Source organism: Haliotis asinina, chromosome 4 (assembly GCF_037392515.1).
Source record: "Haliotis asinina isolate JCU_RB_2024 chromosome 4, JCU_Hal_asi_v2, whole genome shotgun sequence".
NCBI classification, from domain to species: Eukaryota; Metazoa; Mollusca; class Gastropoda; order Lepetellida; family Haliotidae; genus Haliotis; species Haliotis asinina.
This window is the reverse complement of record NC_090283.1, coordinates 68,364,048-68,382,655: the sequence shown is the minus strand read 5'-3', so window position 1 is coordinate 68,382,655 and position 18,608 is coordinate 68,364,048. Positions and strand designations below refer to the sequence as shown.

Below are 18,608 nucleotides of genomic sequence, written 5' to 3'. Positions count from 1 at the left end.
GCATGTCACACTTCTCCAAAGAGACATTAACGATTATTCTTTCAGACTCACTCTGAAGATAGCTCAAACATAAATGAAGTACTGACTATTGTAGTTTGTCCATCCTATCGGCTCTATAGCTCAGTTGGTTAGAGCGTCTGCCTAGTAAGCAGAAGGTCGAGGATTCGACTCCCCCTGGAGCCTTCTTTTTTTCACAAAGGCTACCACTTGTGTTTATCAATTTCTTTTGCAAAGTTCAATTTACATTTCACATGTAAGATTTGCTGTTATTATTGTCAACAACATTAGACTGATACCGGAGCTTGTGTAAAAATGGATATGATTGGAATCGCATGTCACAGTTTCCCAAATAGACATAAACGATTATTCTTTCACACTCGTTCTAAAGATAGGTGAAACATAAATGGAGTATAGACTATTGTAACGTGGTCCATCCCATGGGCTCTATAGCTCAGTTGGTTAGAGCGTCTGCCTAGTAAGCAGAAGGTCGAGGGTTCGACTCCCCCTGGAGCCTTCCTCTTTTTTTTCACATAGGCTACCACTTGTGTTTATCACTTCATTTTGCTGAGTTCAATTTCATTTCACATTTAGAATTTGCTGTTATTGTATTCAATAACATCAGACTGATATCTGCGTTTGTGTAAAATGGGTATTTTAGGAATCGCATGTCACACTTCTACAAAGAGACATTAACGATTATTCTTTCAGACTCACTCTGAAGATAGCTCAAACATAAATGAAGTACTGACTATTGTAGTTTGTCCATCCTATCGGCTCTATAGCTCAGTTGGTTAGAGCGTCTGCCTAGTATGCAGAAGGTAGAGGATTCGACTCCCCCTGGAGCCTTCTTTTTTTCACAAAGGCTACCACTTGTGTTTATCAATTTCTTTTGCAAAGTTCAATTTACATTTCACATGTAAGATTTGCTGTTATTATTGTCAACAACATTAGACTGATACCGGAGCTTGTGTAAAAATGGATATGATTGGAATCGCATGTCACAGTTTCCCAAATAGACATAAACGATTATTCTTTCACACTCGTTCTAAAGATAGGTGAAACATAAATGGAGTATAGACTATTGTAACTTGGTCCATCCCATGGGCTCTATAGCTCAGTTGGTTAGAGCGTCTGCCTAGTAAGCAGAAGGTCGAGGGTTCGACTCCCCCTGGAGCCTTCCTCTTTTTTTTCACATAGGCTACCACTTGTGTTTATCACTTCATTTTGCTGAGTTCAATTTCATTTCACATTTAGAATTTGCTGTTATTGTATTCAATAAGATCAGACTGATATCTGCGTTTGTGTAAAATGGGTATTTTAGGAATCGCATGTCACACTTCTCCAAAGAGACAATAACGATTATTCTTTCAGACTCACTCTGAAGATAGCTCAAACATAAATGAAGTACTGACTATTGTAGTTTGTCCATCCTATCGGCTCTATAGCTCAGTTGGTTAGAGCGTCTGCCTAGTATGCAGAAGGTCGAGGATTCGACTCCCCCTGGAGCCTTCTTTTTTTCACAAAGGCTACCACTTGTGTTTATCAATTTCTTTTGCAAAGTTCAATTTACATTTCACATGTAAGATTTGCTGTTATTATTGTCAACAACATTAGACTGATACCGGAGCTTGTGTAAAAATGGATATGATTGGAATCGCATGTCACAGTTTCCCAAATAGACATAAACGATTATTCTTTCACACTCGTTCTAAAGATAGGTGAAACATAAATGGAGTATAGACTATTGTAACTTGGTCCATCCCATGGGCTCTATAGCTCAGTTGGTTAGAGCGTCTGCCTAGTAAGCAGAAGGTCGAGGGTTCGACTCCCACTGGAGCCTTCCTCTTTTTTTTCACATAGGCTACCACTTGTGTTTATCACTTCATTTTGCTGAGTTCAATTTCATTTCACATTTAGAATTTGCTGTTATTGTATTCAATAAGATCAGACTGATATCTGCGTTTGTGTAAAATGGGTATTTTAGGAATCGCATGTCACACTTCTCCAAAGAGACAATAACGATTATTCTTTCAGACTCACTCTGAAGATAGCTCAAACATAAATGAAGTACTGACTATTGTAGTTTGTCCATCCTATCGGCTCTATAGCTCAGTTGGTTAGAGCGTCTGCCTAGTATGCAGAAGGTCGAGGATTCGACTCCCCCTGGAGCCTTCTTTTTTTCACAAAGGCTACCACTTGTGTTTATCAATTTCTTTTGCAAAGTTCAATTTACATTTCACATGTAAGATTTGCTGTTATTATTGTCAACAACATTAGACTGATACCGGAGCTTGTGTAAAAATGGATATGATTGGAATCGCATGTCACAGTTTCCCAAATAGACATAAACGATTATTCTTTCACACTCGTTCTAAAGATAGGTGAAACATAAATGGAGTATAGACTATTGTAACTTGGTCCATCCCATGGGCTCTATAGCTCAGTTGGTTAGAGCGTCTGCCTAGTAAGCAGAAGGTCGAGGGTTCGACTCCCACTGGAGCCTTCCTCTTTTTTTTCACATAGGCTACCACTTGTGTTTATCACTTCATTTTGCTGAGTTCAATTTCATTTCACATTTAGAATTTGCTGTTATTGTATTCAATAACATCAGACTGATATCTGCGTTTGTGTAAAATGGGCATTTTAGGAATCGCATGTCACACTTCTCCAAAGAGACATTAACGATTATTCTTTCAGACTCACTCTGAAGATAGCTCAAACATAAATGAAGTACTGACTATTGTAGTTTGTCCATCCTATCGGCTCTATAGCTCAGTTGGTTAGAGCGTCTGCCTAGTAAGCAGAAGGTCGAGGATTCGACTCCCCCTGGAGCCTTCTTTTTTTCACAAAGGCTACCACTTGTGTTTATCAATTTCTTTTGCAAAGTTCAATTTACATTTCACATGTAAGATTTGCTGTTATTATTGTCAACAACATTAGACTGATACCGGAGCTTGTGTAAAAATGGATATGATTGGAATCGCATGTCACAGTTTCCCAAATAGACATAAACGATTATTCTTTCACACTCGTTCTAAAGATAGGTGAAACATAAATGGAGTATAGACTATTGTAACTTGGTCCATCCCATGGGCTCTATAGCTCAGTTGGTTAGAGCGTCTGCCTAGTAAGCAGAAGGTCGAGGGTTCGACTCCCACTGGAGCCTAACTCTTTTTTTTCACATAGGCTACCACTTGTGTTTATCACTTCATTTTGCTGAGTTCAATTTCATTTCACATTTAGAATTTGCTGTTATTGTATTCAATAACATCAGACTGATATCTGCGTTTGTGTAAAATGGGCATTTTAGGAATCGCATGTCACACTTCTCCAAAGAGACATTAACGATTATTCTTTCAGACTCACTCTGAAGATAGCTCAAACATAAATGAAGTACTGACTATTGTAGTTTGTCCATCCTATCGGCTCTATAGCTCAGTTGGTTAGAGCGTCTGCCTAGTAAGCAGAAGGTCGAGGATTCGACTCCCCCTGGAGCCTTCTTTTTTTCACAAAGGCTACCACTTGTGTTTATCAATTTCTTTTGCAAAGTTCAATTTACATTTCACATGTAAGATTTGCTGTTATTATTGTCAACAACATTAGACTGATACCGGAGCTTGTGTAAAAATGGATATGATTGGAATCGCATGTCACAGTTTCCCAAATAGACATAAACGATTATTCTTTCACACTCGTTCTAAAGATAGGTGAAACATAAATGGAGTATAGACTATTGTAACTTGGTCCATCCCATGGGCTCTATAGCTCAGTTGGTTAGAGCGTCTGCCTAGTAAGCAGAAGGTCGAGGGTTCGACTCCCCCTGGAGCCTTCCTCTTTTTTTTCACATAGGCTACCACTTGTGTTTATCACTTCATTTTGCTGAGTTCAATTTCATTTCACATTTAGAATTTGCTGTTATTGTATTCAATAACATCAGACTGATATCTGCGTTTGTGTAAAATGGGTATTTTAGGAATCGCATGTCACACTTCTACAAAGAGACAATAACGATTATTCTTTCAGACTCACTCTGAAGATAGCTCAAACATAAATGAAGTACTGACTATTGTAGTTTGTCCATCCTATCGGCTCTATAGCTCAGTTGGTTAGAGCGTCTGCCTAGTATGCAGAAGGTAGAGGATTCGACTCCCCCTGGAGCCTTCTTTTTTTCACAAAGGCTACCACTTGTGTTTATCAATTTCTTTTGCAAAGTTCAATTTACATTTCACATGTAAGATTTGCTGTTATTATTGTCAACAACATTAGACTGATACCGGAGCTTGTGTAAAAATGGATATGATTGGAATCGCATGTCACAGTTTCCCAAATAGACATAAACGATTATTCTTTCACACTCGTTCTAAAGATAGGTGAAACATAAATGGAGTATAGACTATTGTAACTTGGTCCATCCCATGGGCTCTATAGCTCAGTTGGTTAGAGCGTCTGCCTAGTAAGCAGAAGGTCGAGGGTTCGACTCCCACTGGAGCCTTCCTCTTTTTTTTCACATAAGCTACCACTTGTGTTTATCACTTCATTTTGCTGAGTTCAATTTCATTTCACATTTAGAATTTGCTGTTATTGTATTCAATAACATCAGACTGATATCTGCGTTTGTGTAAAATGGGTATTTTAGGAATCGCATGTCACACTTCTCCAAAGAGACATTAACGATTATTCTTTCAGACTCACTCTGAAGATAGCTCAAACATAAATGAAGTACTGACTAGTGTAGTTTGTCCATCCTATCGGCTCTATAGCTCAGTTGGTTAGAGCGTCTGCCTAGTAAGCAGAAGGTCGAGGGTTCAACTCCCCCTGGAGTCTTCTTTTTTTCACAAAGGCTACCACTTGTGTTTATCAATTTCTTTTGCAAAGTTCAATTTACATTTCACATTTAAGATTTGCTGTTATTATTGTCAACAACATTAGACTGATACCGGAGCTTGTGTAAAAATGGATATGATTGGAATCGCATGTCACAGTTTCCCAAATAGACATAAACGATTATTCTTTCACACTCGTTCTAAAGATAGGTGAAACATAAATGGAGTATAGACTATTGTAACTTGGTCTATCCCATTGGTTCTATAGCTCAGTTGGTTAGAGCGTCTGCCTAGTAAGCAGAAGGTCGAGGGTTCGACTCCCACTGGAGCCTTCCTCTTTTTTTTCACATAGGCTACCACTTGTGTTTATCACTTCATTTTGCTGAGTTCAATTTCATTTCACATTTAGAATTTGCTGTTATTGTATTCAATAACATCAGACTGATATCTGCGTTTGTGTAAAATGGGTATTTTAGGAATCGCATGTCACACTTCTCCAAAGAGACATTAACGATTATTCTTTCAGACTCACTCTGAAGATAGCTCAAACATAAATGAAGTACTGACTATTGTAGTTTGTCCATCCTATCGGCTCTATAGCTCAGTTGGTTAGAGCGTCTGCCTAGTAAGCAGAAGGTCGAGGGTTCGACTCCCCCTGGAGTCTTCTTTTTTTCACAAAGGCTACCACTTGTGTTTATTAATTTCTTTTGCAAAGTTCAATTTTCATTTCACATGTAAGATTTGCTGTTATTATTGTCAACAACATTAGACTGATACCGGAGCTTGTGTAAAAATGGATATGATTGGAATCGCATGTCACAGTTTCCCAAATAGACATAAACGATTATTCTTTCACACTCGTTCTAAAGATAGGTGAAACATAAATGGAGTATAGAATATTGTAACTTGGTCTATCCCATTGGCTCTATAGCTCAGTTGGTTAGAGCGTCTGCCTAGTAAGCAGAAGGTCGAGGGTTCGACTCCCCCTGGAGCCTTCCTCTTTTTTTTCACATAGGCTACCACTTGTGTTTATCACTTCATTTTGCTGAGTTCAATTTCATTTCACATTTAGAATTTGCTGTTATTGTATTCAATAACATCAGACTGATATCTGCGTTTGTGTAAAATGGGTATTTTAGGAATCGCATGTCACACTTCTCCAAAGAGACATTAACGATTATTCTTTCAGACTCACTCTGAAGATAGCTCAAACATAAATGAAGTACTGACTAGTGTAGTTTGTCCATCCTATCGGCTCTATAGCTCAGTTGGTTAGAGCGTCTGCCTAGTAAGCAGAAGGTCGAGGATTCGACTCCCCCTGGAGCCTTCTTTTTTTCACAAAGGCTACCACTTGTGTTTATCAATTTCTTTTGCAAAGTTCAATTTACATTTCACATGTAAGATTTGCTGTTATTATTGTCAACAACATTAGACTGATACCGGAGCTTGTGTAAAAATGGATATGATTGGAATCGCATGTCACAGTTTCCCAAATAGACATAAACGATTATTCTTTCACACTCGTTCTAAAGATAGGTGAAACATAAATGGAGTATAGACTATTGTAACTTGGTCTATCCCATTGGCTCTATAGCTCAGTTGGTTAGAGCGTCTGCCTAGTAAGCAGAAGGTCGAGGGTTCGACTCCCACTGGAGCCTTCCTCTTTTTTTTCACATAGGCTACCACTTGTGTTTATCACTTCATTTTGCTGAGTTCAATTTCATTTCACATTTAGAATTTGCTGTTATTGTATTCAATAACATCAGACTGATATCTGCGTTTGTGTAAAATGGGTATTTTAGGAATCGCATGTCACACTTCTCCAAAGAGACATTAACGATTATTCTTTCAGACTCACTCTGAAGATAGCTCAAACATAAATGAAGTACTGACTATTGTAGTTTGTCCATCCTATCGGCTCTATAGCTCAGTTGGTTGGAGCGTCTGCCTAGTAAGCACAAGGTCGAGGATTCGACTCCCCCTGGAGCCTTCTTTTTTTCACAAAGGCTACCACTTGTGTTTATCAATTTCTTTTGCAAAGTTCAATTTACATTTCACATGTAAGATTTGCTGTTATTATTGTCAACAACATTAGACTGATACCGGAGCTTGTGTAAAAATGGATATGATTGGAATCGCATGTCACAGTTTCCCAAATAGACATAAACGATTATTCTTTCACACTCGTTCTAAAGATAGGTGAAACATAAATGGAGTATAGACTATTGCAACTTGGTCCATCCCATGGGCTCTATAGCTCAGTTGGTTAGAGCGTCTGCCTAGTAAGCAGAAGGTCGAGGGTTCGACTCCCCCTGGAGCCTTCCTCTTTTTTTTCACATAGGCTACCACTTGTGTTTATCACTTCATTTTGCTGAGTTCAATTTCATTTCACATTTAGAATTTGCTGTTATTGTATTCAATAACATCAGACTGATATCTGCGTTTGTGTAAAATGGGCATTTTAGGAATCGCATGTCACACTTCTCCAAAGAGACATTAACGATTATTCTTTCAGACTCACTCTGAAGATAGCTCAAACATAAATGAAGTACTGACTATTGTAGTTTGTCCATCCCATCGGCTCTATAGCTCAGTTGGTTAGAGCGTCTGCCTAGTAAGCAGAAGGTCGAGGATTCGACTCCCCCTGGAGCCTTCTTTTTTTCACAAAGGCTACCACTTGTGTTTATCAATTTCTTTTGCAAAGTTCAATTTACATTTCACATGTAAGATTTGCTGTTATTATTGTCAACAACATTAGACTGATACCGGAGCTTGTGTAAAAATGGATATGATTGGAATCGCATGTCACAGTTTCCCAAATAGACATAAACGATTATTCTTTCACACTCGTTCTAAAGATAGGTGAAACATAAATGGAGTATAGAATTGCAACTTGGTCTATTCCATTGGTTTTATAGCTCAGTTGGTTAGAGCGTCTGCCTAGTAAGCAGAAGGTCGAAGGTTCGACTCCCCCTGGAGCCTTCCTCTTTTTTTTCACATAGGCTACCACTTGTGTTTATCACTTCATTTTGCTGAGTTCAATTTCATTTCACATTTAGAATTTGCTGTTATTGTATTCAATAACATCAGACTGATATCTGCGTTTGTGTAAAATGGGTATTTTAGGAATCGCATGTCACACTTCTCCAAAGAGACATTAACGATTATTCTTTCAGACTCACTCTGAAGATAGCTCAAACATAAATGAAGTACTGACTATTGTAGTTTGTCCATCCTATCGGCTCTATAGCTCAGTTGGTTGGAGCGTCTGCCTAGTAAGCACAAGGTCGAGGATTCGACTCCCCCTGGAGCCTTCTTTTTTTCACAAAGGCTACCACTTGTGTTTATCAATTTCTTTTGCAAAGTTCAATTTACATTTCACATGTAAGATTTGCTGTTATTATTGTCAACAACATTAGACTGATACCGGAGCTTGTGTAAAAATGGATATGATTGGAATCGCATGTCACAGTTTCCCAAATAGACATAAACGATTATTCTTTCACACTCGTTCTAAAGATAGGTGAAACATAAATGGAGTATAGACTATTGCAACTTGGTCCATCCCATGGGCTCTATAGCTCAGTTGGTTAGAGCGTCTGCCTAGTAAGCAGAAGGTCGAGGGTTCGACTCCCCCTGGAGCCTTCCTCTTTTTTTTCACATAGGCTACCACTTGTGTTTATCACTTCATTTTGCTGAGTTCAATTTCATTTCACATTTAGAATTTGCTGTTATTGTATTCAATAACATCAGACTGATATCTGCGTTTGTGTAAAATGGGCATTTTAGGAATCGCATGTCACACTTCTCCAAAGAGACATTAACGATTATTCTTTCAGACTCACTCTGAAGATAGCTCAAACATAAATGAAGTACTGACTATTGTAGTTTGTCCATCCCATCGGCTCTATAGCTCAGTTGGTTAGAGCGTCTGCCTAGTAAGCAGAAGGTCGAGGATTCGACTCCCCCTGGAGCCTTCTTTTTTTCACAAAGGCTACCACTTGTGTTTATCAATTTCTTTTGCAAAGTTCAATTTACATTTCACATGTAAGATTTGCTGTTATTATTGTCAACAACATTAGACTGATACCGGAGCTTGTGTAAAAATGGATATGATTGGAATCGCATGTCACAGTTTCCCAAATAGACATAAACGATTATTCTTTCACACTCGTTCTAAAGATAGGTGAAACATAAATGGAGTATAGAATTGCAACTTGGTCTATTCCATTGGTTTTATAGCTCAGTTGGTTAGAGCGTCTGCCTAGTAAGCAGAAGGTCGAAGGTTCGACTCCCCCTGGAGCCTTCCTCTTTTTTTTCACATAGGCTACCACTTGTGTTTATCACTTCATTTTGCTGAGTTCAATTTCATTTCACATTTAGAATTTGCTGTTATTGTATTCAATAACATCAGACTGATATCTGCGTTTGTGTAAAATGGGTATTTTAGGAATCGCATGTCACACTTCTCCAAAGAGACATTAACGATTATTCTTTCAGACTCACTCTGAAGATAGCTCAAACATAAATGAAGTACTGACTATTGTAGTTTGTCCATCCTATCGGCTCTATAGCTCAGTTGGTTAGAGCGTCTGCCTAGTAAGCAGAAGGTCGAGGATTCGACTCCCCCTGGAGCCTTCTTTTTTTCACAAAGGCTACCACTTGTGTTTATCAATTTCTTTTGCAAAGTTCAATTTACATTTCACATGTAAGATTTGCTGTTATTATTGTCAACAACATTAGACTGATACCGGAGCTTGTGTAAAAATGGATATGATTGGAATCGCATGTCACAGTTTCCCAAATAGACATAAACGATTATTCTTTCACACTCGTTCTAAAGATAGGTGAAACATAAATGGAGTATAGACTATTGTAACTTGGTCCACCCCATGGGCTCTATAGCTCAGTTGGTTAGAGCGTCTGCCTAGTAAGCAGAAGGTCGAGGGTTCGACTCCCCCTGGAGCCTTCCTCTTTTTTTTCACATAGGCTACCACTTGTGTTTATCACTTCATTTTGCTGAGTTCAATTTCATTTCACATTTAGAATTTGCTGTTATTGTATTCAATAACATCAGACTGATATCTGCGTTTGTGTAAAATGGGTATTTTAGGAATCGCATGTCACACTTCTCCAAAGAGACATTAACGATTATTCTTTCAGACTCACTCTGAAGATAGCTCAAACATAAATGAAGTACTGACTATTGTAGTTTGTCCATCCTATCGGCTCTATAGCTCAGTTGGTTAGAGCGTCTGCCTAGTAAGCAGAAGGTCGAGGATTCGACTCCCCCTGGAGCCTTCTTTTTTTCACAAAGGCTACCACTTGTGTTTATCAATTTCTTTTGGAAAGTTCAATTTACATTTCACATGTAAGATTTGCTGTTATTATTGTCAACAACATTAGACTGATACCGGAGCTTGTGTAAAAATGGATATGATTGGAATCGCATGTCACAGTTTCCCAAATAGACATAAACGATTATTCTTTCACACTCGTTCTAAAGGTAGGTGAAACATAAATGGAGTATAGACTATTGTAACTTGGTCTATCCCATTGGCTCTATAGCTCAGTTGGTTAGAGCGTCTGCCTAGTAAGCAGAAGGTCGAGGGTTCGACTCCCCCTGGAGCCTTCCTCTTTTTTTTCACATAGGCTACCACTTGTGTTTATCACTTCATTTTGCTGAGTTCAATTTCATTTCACATTTAGAATTTGCTGTTATTGTATTCAATAACATCAGACTGATATCTGCGTTTGTGTAAAATGGGTATTTTAGGAATCGCATGTCACACTTCTCCAAAGAGACATTAACGATTATTCTTTCAGACTCACTCTGAAGATAGCTCAAACATAAATGAAGTACTGACTATTGTAGTTTGTCCATCCTATCGGCTCTATAGCTCAGTTGGTTAGAGCGTCTGCCTAGTAACGAGAAGGTCGAGGGTTCGACTCCCCCTGGAGTCTTTTTTTTTTCACAAAGGCTACCACTTGTGTTTATTAATTTCTTTTGCAAAGTTCAATTTTCATTTCACATGTAAGATTTGCTGTTATTATTGTCAACAACATTAGACTGATACCGGAGCTTGTGTAAAAATGGATATGATTGGAATCGCATGTCACAGTTTCCCAAATAGACATAAACGATTATTCTTTCACACTCGTTCTAAAGATAGGTGAAACATAAATGGAGTATAGAATATTGTAACTTGGTCTATCCCATTGGCTCTATAGCTCAGTTGGTTAGAGCGTCTGCCTAGTAAGCAGAAGGTCGAGGGTTCGACTCCCCCTGGAGCCTTCCTCTTTTTTTTCACATAGGCTACCACTTGTGTTTATCACTTCATTTTGCTGAGTTCAATTTCATTTCACATTTAGAATTTGCTGTTATTGTATTCAATAACATCAGACTGATATCTGCGTTTGTGTAAAATGGGTATTTTAGGAATCGCATGTCACACTTCTCCAAAGAGACATTAACGATTATTCTTTCAGACTCACTCTGAAGATAGCTCAAACATAAATGAAGTACTGACTATTGTAGTTTGTCCATCCTATCGGCTCTATAGCTCAGTTGGTTGGAGCGTCTGCCTAGTAAGAAGAAGGTCGAGGATTCGACTCCCCCTGGAGCCTTCTTTTTTTCACAAAGGCTACCACTTGTGTTTATCAATTTCTTTTGCAAAGTTCAATTTACATTTCACATGTAAGATTTGCTGTTATTATTGTCAACAACATTAGACTGATACCGGAGCTTGTGTAAAAATGGATATGATTGGAATCGCATGTCACAGTTTCCCAAATAGACATAAACGATTATTCTTTCACACTCGTTCTAAAGGTAGGTGAAACATAAATGGAGTATAGACTATTGTAACTTGGTCTATCCCATTGGCTCTATAGCTCAGTTGGTTAGAGCGTCTGCCTAGTAAGCAGAAGGTCGAGGGTTCGACTCCCCCTGGAGCCTTCCTCTTTTTTTTCACATAGGCTACCACTTGTGTTTATCACTTCATTTTGCTGAGTTCAATTTCATTTCACATTTAGAATTTGCTGTTATTGTATTCAATAACATCAGACTGATATCTGCGTTTGTGTAAAATGGGTATTTTAGGAATCGCATGTCACACTTCTCCAAAGAGACATTAACGATTATTCTTTCAGACTCACTCTGAAGATAGCTCAAACATAAATGAAGTACTGACTATTGTAGTTTGTCCATCCTATCGGCTCTATAGCTCAGTTGGTTAGAGCGTCTGCCTAGTAACCAGAAGGTCGAGGGTTCGACTCCCCCTGGAGTCTTCTTTTTTTCACAAAGGCTACCACTTGTGTTTATTAATTTCTTTTGCAAAGTTCAATTTTCATTTCACATGTAAGATTTGCTGTTATTATTGTCAACAACATTAGACTGATACCGGAGCTTGTGTTAAAATGGATATGATTGGAATCGCATGTCACAGTTTCCCAAATAGACATAAACGATTATTCTTTCACACTCGTTCTAAAGATAGGTGAAACATAAATGGAGTATAGAATATTGTAACTTGGTCTATCCCATTGGCTCTATAGCTCAGTTGGTTAGAGCGTCTGCCTAGTAAGCAGAAGGTCGAGGGTTCGACTCCCCCTGGAGCCTTCCTCTTTTTTTTCACATAGGCTACCACTTGTGTTTATCACTTCATTTTGCTGAGTTCAATTTCATTTCACATTTAGAATTTGCTGTTATTGTATTCAATAACATCAGACTGATATCTGCGTTTGTGTAAAATGGGTATTTTAGGAATCGCATGTCACACTTCTCCAAAGAGACATTAACGATTATTCTTTCAGACTCACTCTGAAGATAGCTCAAACATAAATGAAGTACTGACTATTGTAGTTTGTCCATCCTATCGGCTCTATAGCTCAGTTGGTTGGAGCGTCTGCCTAGTAAGCAGAAGGTCGAGGATTCGACTCCCCCTGGAGCCTTCTTTTTTTCACAAAGGCTACCACTTGTGTTTATCAATTTCTTTTGCAAAGTTCAATTTACATTTCACATGTAAGATTTGCTGTTATTATTGTCAACAACATTAGACTGATACCGGAGCTTGTGTAAAAATGGATATGATTGGAATCGCATGTCACAGTTTCCCAAATAGACATAAACGATTATTCTTTCACACTCGTTCTAAAGATAGGTGAAACATAAATGGAGTATAGAATATTGTAACTTGGTCTATCCCATTGGCTCTATAGCTCAGTTGGTTAGAGCGTCTGCCTAGTAAGCAGAAGGTCGAGGGTTCGACTCCCCCTGGAGCCTTCCTCTTTTTTTTCACATAGGCTACCACTTGTGTTTATCACTTCATTTTGCTGAGTTCAATTTCATTTCACATTTAGAATTTGCTGTTATTGTATTCAATAACATCAGACTGATATCTGCGTTTGTGTAAAATGGGTATTTTAGGAATCGCATGTCACACTTCTCCAAAGAGACATTAACGATTATTCTTTCAGACTCACTCTGAAGATAGCTCAAACATAAATGAAGTACTGACTATTGTAGTTTGTCCATCCTATCGGCTCTATAGCTCAGTTGGTTAGAGCGTCTGCCTAGTAAGCAGAAGGTCGAGGATTCGACTCCCCCTGGAGCCTTCTTTTTTTCACAAAGGCTACCACTTGTGTTTATCAATTTCTTTTGCAAAGTTCAATTTACATTTCACATGTAAGATTTGCTGTTATTATTGTCAACAACATTAGACTGATACCGGAGCTTGTGTAAAAATGGATATGATTGGAATCGCATGTCACAGTTTCCCAAATAGACATAAACGATTATTCTTTCACACTCGTTCTAAAGATAGGTGAAACATAAATGGAGTATAGACTATTGTAACTTGGTCTATCCCATTGGCTCTATAGCTCAGTTGGTTAGAGCGTCTGCCTAGTAAGCAGAAGGTCGAGGGTTCGACTCCCACTGGAGCCTTCCTCTTTTTTTTCACATAGGCTACCACTTGTGTTTATCACTTCATTTTGCTGAGTTCAATTTCATTTCACATTTAGAATTTGCTGTTATTGTATTCAATAACATCAGACTGATATCTGCGTTTGTGTAAAATGGGTATTTTAGGAATCGCATGTCACACTTCTCCAAAGAGACATTAACGATTATTCTTTCAGACTCACTCTGAAGATAGCTCAAACATAAATGAAGTACTGACTATTGTAGTTTGTCCATCCTATCGGCTCTATAGCTCAGTTGGTTGGAGCGTCTGCCTAGTAAGCAGAAGGTCGAGGATTCGACTCCCCCTGGAGCCTTCTTTTTTTCACAAAGGCTACCACTTGTGTTTATCAATTTCTTTTGCAAAGTTCAATTTACATTTCACATGTAAGATTTGCTGTTATTATTGTCAACAACATTAGACTGATACCGGAGCTTGTGTAAAAATGGATATGATTGGAATCGCATGTCACAGTTTCCCAAATAGACATAAACGATTATTCTTTCACACTCGTTCTAAAGATAGGTGAAACATAAATGGAGTATAGACTATTGTAACTTGGTCCATCCCATGGGCTCTATAGCTCAGTTGGTTAGAGCGTCTGCCTAGTAAGCAGAAGGTCGAGGGTTCGACTCCCCCTGGAGCCTTCCTCTTTTTTTTCACATAGGCTACCACTTGTGTTTATCACTTCATTTTGCTGAGTTCAATTTCATTTCACATTTAGAATTTGCTGTTATTGTATTCAATAACATCAGACTGATATCTGCGTTTGCGTAAAATGGGCATTTTAGGAATCGCATGTCACACTTCTCCAAAGAGACATTAACGATTATTCTTTCAGACTCACTCTGAAGATAGCTCAAACATAAATGAAGTACTGACTATTGTAGTTTGTCCATCCCATCGGCTCTATAGCTCAGTTGGTTAGAGCGTCTGCCTAGTAAGCAGAAGGTCGAGGATTCGACTCCCCCTGGAGCCTTCTTTTTTTCACAAAGGCTACCACTTGTGTTTATCAATTTCTTTTGCAAAGTTCAATTTACATTTCACATGTAAGATTTGCTGTTATTATTGTCAACAACATTAGACTGATACCGGAGCTTGTGTAAAAATGGATATGATTGGAATCGCATGTCACAGTTTCCCAAATAGACATAAACGATTATTCTTTCACACTCGTTCTAAAGATAGGTGAAACATAAATGGAGTATAGAATTGCAACTTGGTCTATTCCATTGGTTTTATAGCTCAGTTGGTTAGAGCGTCTGCCTAGTAAGCAGAAGGTCGAGGGTTCGACTCCCCCTGGAGCCTTCCTCTTTTTTTTCACATAGGCTACCACTTGTGTTTATCACTTCATTTTGCTGAGTTCAATTTCATTTCACATTTAGAATTTGCTGTTATTGTATTCAATAACATCAGACTGATATCTGCGTTTGTGTAAAATGGGTATTTTAGGAATCGCATGTCACACTTCTCCAAAGAGACATTAACGATTATTCTTTCAGACTCACTCTGAAGATAGCTCAAACATAAATGAAGTACTGACTATTGTAGTTTGTCCATCCTATCGGCTCTATAGCTCAGTTGGTTAGAGCGTCTGCCTAGTAAGCAGAAGGTCGAGGATTCGACTCCCCCTGGAGCCTTCTTTTTTTCACAAAGGCTACCACTTGTGTTTATCAATTTCTTTTGCAAAGTTCAATTTACATTTCACATGTAAGATTTGCTGTTTTTATTGAAAACAACATTAGACTGATACCGGAGCTTGTGTAAAAATGGATATGATTGGAATCGCATGTCACAGTTTCCCAAATAGACATAAACGATTATTCTTTCACACTCGTTCTAAAGATAGGTGAAACATAAATGGAGTATAGACTATTGTAACTTGGTCTATCCCATGGGCTCTATAGCTCAGTTGGTTAGAGCGTCTGCCTAGTAAGCAGAAGGTCGAGGGTTCGACTCCCCCTGGAGCCTTCCTCTTTTTTTTCACATAGGCTACCACTTGTGTTTATCACTTCATTTTGCTGAGTTCAATTTCATTTCACATTTAGAATTTGCTGTTATTGTATTCAATAACATCAGACTGATATCTGCGTTTGTGTAAAATGGGTATTTTAGGAATCGCATGTCACACTTCTCCAAAGAGACATTAACGATTATTCTTTCAGACTCACTCTGAAGATAGCTCAAACATAAATGAAGTACTGACTATTGTAGTTTGTCCATCCTATCGGCTCTATAGCTCAGTTGGTTAGAGCGTCTGCCTAGTAAGCAGAAGGTCGAGGATTCGACTCCCCCTGGAGCCTTCTTTTTTTCACAAAGGCTACCACTTGTGTTTATCAATTTCTTTTGCAAAGTTCAATTTACATTTCACATGTAAGATTTGCTGTTATTATTGTCAACAACATTAGACTGATACCGGAGCTTGTGTAAAAATGGATATGATTGGAATCGCATGTCACAGTTTCCCAAATAGACATAAACGATTATTCTTTCACACTCGTTCTAAAGATAGGTGAAACATAAATGGAGTATAGACTATTGTAACTTGGTCCACCCCATGGGCTCTATAGCTCAGTTGGTTAGAGCGTCTGCCTAGTAAGCAGAAGGTCGAGGGTTCGACTCCCCCTGGAGCCTTCCTCTTTTTTTTCACATAGGCTACCACTTGTGTTTATCACTTCATTTTGCTGAGTTCAATTTCATTTCACATTTAGAATTTGCTGTTATTGTATTCAATAACATCAGACTGATATCTGCGTTTGTGTAAAATGGGTATTTTAGGAATCGCATGTCACACTTCTCCAAAGAGACATTAACGATTATTCTTTCAGACTCACTCTGAAGATAGCTCAAACATAAATGAAGTACTGACTATTGTAGTTTGTCCATCCTATCGGCTCTATAGCTCAGTTGGTTAGAGCGTCTGCCTAGTAAGCAGAAGGTCGAGGATTCGACTCCCCCTGGAGCCTTCTTTTTTTCACAAAGGCTACCACTTGTGTTTATCAATTTCTTTTGGAAAGTTCAATTTACATTTCACATGTAAGATTTGCTGTTATTATTGTCAACAACATTAGACTGATACCGGAGCTTGTGTAAAAATGGATATGATTGGAATCGCATGTCACAGTTTCCCAAATAGACATAAACGATTATTCTTTCACACTCGTTCTAAAGGTAGGTGAAACATAAATGGAGTATAGACTATTGCAACTTGGTCTATCCCATTGGCTCTATAGCTCAGTTGGTTAGAGCGTCTGCCTAGTAAGCAGAAGGTCGAGGGTTCGACTCCCCCTGGAGCCTTCCTCTTTTTTTTCACATAGGCTACCACTTGTGTTTATCACTTCATTTTGCTGAGTTCAATTTCATTTCACATTTAGAATTTGCTGTTATTGTATTCAATGACATCAGACTGATATCTGCGTTTGTGTAAAATGGGTATTTTAGGAATCGCATGTCACACTTCTCCAAAGAGACATTAACGATTATTCTTTCAGACTCACTCTGAAGATAGCTCAAACATAAATGAAGTACTGACTATTGTAGTTTGTCCATCCTATCGGCTCTATAGCTCAGTTGGTTAGAGCGTCTGCCTAGTAAGCAGAAGGTCGAGGATTCGACTCCCCCTGGAGCCTTCTTTTTTTCACAAAGGCTACCACTTGTGTTTATCAATTTCTTTTGGAAAGTTCAATTTACATTTCACATGTAAGATTTGCTGTTATTATTGTCAACAACATTAGACTGATACCGGAGCTTGTGTAAAAATGGATATGATTGGAATCGCATGTCACAGTTTCCCAAATAGACATAAACGATTATTCTTTCACACTCGTTCTAAAGGTAGGTGAAACATAAATGGAGTATAGACTATTGTAACTTGGTCTATCCCATTGGCTCTATAGCTCAGTTGGTTAGAGCGTCTGCCTAGTAAGCAGAAGGTCGAGGGTTCGACTCCCCCTGGAGCCTTCCTCTTTTTTTTCACATAGGCTACCACTTGTGTTTATCACTTCATTTTGCTGAGTTCAATTTCATTTCACATTTAGAATTTGCTGTTATTGTATTCAATAACATCAGACTGATATCTGCGTTTGTGTAAAATGGGTATTTTAGGAATCGCATGTCACACTTCTCCAAAGAGACATTAACGATTATTCTTTCAGACTCACTCTGAAGATAGCTCAAACATAAATGAAGTACTGACTATTGTAGTTTGTCCATCCTATCGGCTCTATAGCTCAGTTGGTTAGAGCGTCTGCCTAGTAAGCAGAAGGTCGAGGATTCGACTCCCCCTGGAGCCTTCTTTTTTTCACAAAGGCTACCACTTGTGTTTATCAATTTCTTTTGCAAAGTTCAATTTACATTTCACATGTAAGATTTGCTGTTTTTATTGTCAACAACATTAGACTGATACCGGAGCTTGTGTAAAAATGGATATGATTGGAATCGCATGTCACAGTTTCCCAAATAGACATAAACGATTATTCTTTCACACTCGTTCTAAAGGTAGGTGAAACATAAATGGAGTATAGACTATTGTAACTTGGTCTATCCCATTGGCTCTATAGCTCAGTTGGTTAGAGCGTCTGCCTAGTAAGCAGAAGGTCGAGGGTTCGACTCCCCCTGGAGCCTTCCTCTTTTTTTTCACATAGGCTACCACTTGTGTTTATCACTTCATTTTGCTGAGTTCAATTTCATTTCACATTTAGAATTTGCTGTTATTGTATTCAATAACATCAGACTGATATCTGCGTTTGTGTAAAATGGGTATTTTAGGAATCGCATGTCACACTTCTCCAAAGAGACATTAACGATTATTCTTTCAGACTCA

General features: G+C 38.4%; 18 non-coding genes across 18 annotated transcripts; all 18 read left to right on the top strand.

The window, feature by feature from the left end:
• Positions 1–440: 440 nt before the first annotated feature.
• Positions 441–514, top strand: Trnat-agu (transfer RNA threonine (anticodon AGU)). Its single transcript has one exon. It is a non-coding gene; the product is annotated as a tRNA-Thr (tRNA).
• Positions 515–1,103: 589 nt separating this feature from the next.
• Trnat-agu (transfer RNA threonine (anticodon AGU)) lies at positions 1,104–1,177 on the top strand. The gene has a single exon. It is a non-coding gene; the product is annotated as a tRNA-Thr (tRNA).
• A 2,578-nt stretch (positions 1,178–3,755) lies between these two features.
• Trnat-agu (transfer RNA threonine (anticodon AGU)) lies at positions 3,756–3,829 on the top strand. The gene has a single exon. It is a non-coding gene; the product is annotated as a tRNA-Thr (tRNA).
• A 1,915-nt stretch (positions 3,830–5,744) lies between these two features.
• Trnat-agu (transfer RNA threonine (anticodon AGU)) lies at positions 5,745–5,818 on the top strand. The gene has a single exon. It is a non-coding gene; the product is annotated as a tRNA-Thr (tRNA).
• Positions 5,819–7,070: 1,252 nt separating this feature from the next.
• Positions 7,071–7,144, top strand: Trnat-agu (transfer RNA threonine (anticodon AGU)). The gene has a single exon. It is a non-coding gene; the product is annotated as a tRNA-Thr (tRNA).
• Positions 7,145–8,394: 1,250 nt separating this feature from the next.
• On the top strand, positions 8,395–8,468 carry Trnat-agu (transfer RNA threonine (anticodon AGU)). Its single transcript has one exon. It is a non-coding gene; the product is annotated as a tRNA-Thr (tRNA).
• A 1,250-nt stretch (positions 8,469–9,718) lies between these two features.
• Positions 9,719–9,792, top strand: Trnat-agu (transfer RNA threonine (anticodon AGU)). The gene has a single exon. It is a non-coding gene; the product is annotated as a tRNA-Thr (tRNA).
• Positions 9,793–10,381: 589 nt separating this feature from the next.
• On the top strand, positions 10,382–10,455 carry Trnat-agu (transfer RNA threonine (anticodon AGU)). Its single transcript has one exon. It is a non-coding gene; the product is annotated as a tRNA-Thr (tRNA).
• A 589-nt stretch (positions 10,456–11,044) lies between these two features.
• Trnat-agu (transfer RNA threonine (anticodon AGU)) lies at positions 11,045–11,118 on the top strand. Its single transcript has one exon. It is a non-coding gene; the product is annotated as a tRNA-Thr (tRNA).
• Positions 11,119–11,707: 589 nt separating this feature from the next.
• On the top strand, positions 11,708–11,781 carry Trnat-agu (transfer RNA threonine (anticodon AGU)). The gene has a single exon. It is a non-coding gene; the product is annotated as a tRNA-Thr (tRNA).
• A 589-nt stretch (positions 11,782–12,370) lies between these two features.
• Trnat-agu (transfer RNA threonine (anticodon AGU)) lies at positions 12,371–12,444 on the top strand. The gene has a single exon. It is a non-coding gene; the product is annotated as a tRNA-Thr (tRNA).
• A 589-nt stretch (positions 12,445–13,033) lies between these two features.
• Positions 13,034–13,107, top strand: Trnat-agu (transfer RNA threonine (anticodon AGU)). The gene has a single exon. It is a non-coding gene; the product is annotated as a tRNA-Thr (tRNA).
• A 1,252-nt stretch (positions 13,108–14,359) lies between these two features.
• Positions 14,360–14,433, top strand: Trnat-agu (transfer RNA threonine (anticodon AGU)). The gene has a single exon. It is a non-coding gene; the product is annotated as a tRNA-Thr (tRNA).
• A 1,250-nt stretch (positions 14,434–15,683) lies between these two features.
• On the top strand, positions 15,684–15,757 carry Trnat-agu (transfer RNA threonine (anticodon AGU)). The gene has a single exon. It is a non-coding gene; the product is annotated as a tRNA-Thr (tRNA).
• Positions 15,758–16,346: 589 nt separating this feature from the next.
• On the top strand, positions 16,347–16,420 carry Trnat-agu (transfer RNA threonine (anticodon AGU)). The gene has a single exon. It is a non-coding gene; the product is annotated as a tRNA-Thr (tRNA).
• Positions 16,421–17,009: 589 nt separating this feature from the next.
• Trnat-agu (transfer RNA threonine (anticodon AGU)) lies at positions 17,010–17,083 on the top strand. Its single transcript has one exon. It is a non-coding gene; the product is annotated as a tRNA-Thr (tRNA).
• Positions 17,084–17,672: 589 nt separating this feature from the next.
• Trnat-agu (transfer RNA threonine (anticodon AGU)) lies at positions 17,673–17,746 on the top strand. Its single transcript has one exon. It is a non-coding gene; the product is annotated as a tRNA-Thr (tRNA).
• A 589-nt stretch (positions 17,747–18,335) lies between these two features.
• On the top strand, positions 18,336–18,409 carry Trnat-agu (transfer RNA threonine (anticodon AGU)). Its single transcript has one exon. It is a non-coding gene; the product is annotated as a tRNA-Thr (tRNA).
• Positions 18,410–18,608: the final 199 nt, after the last annotated feature.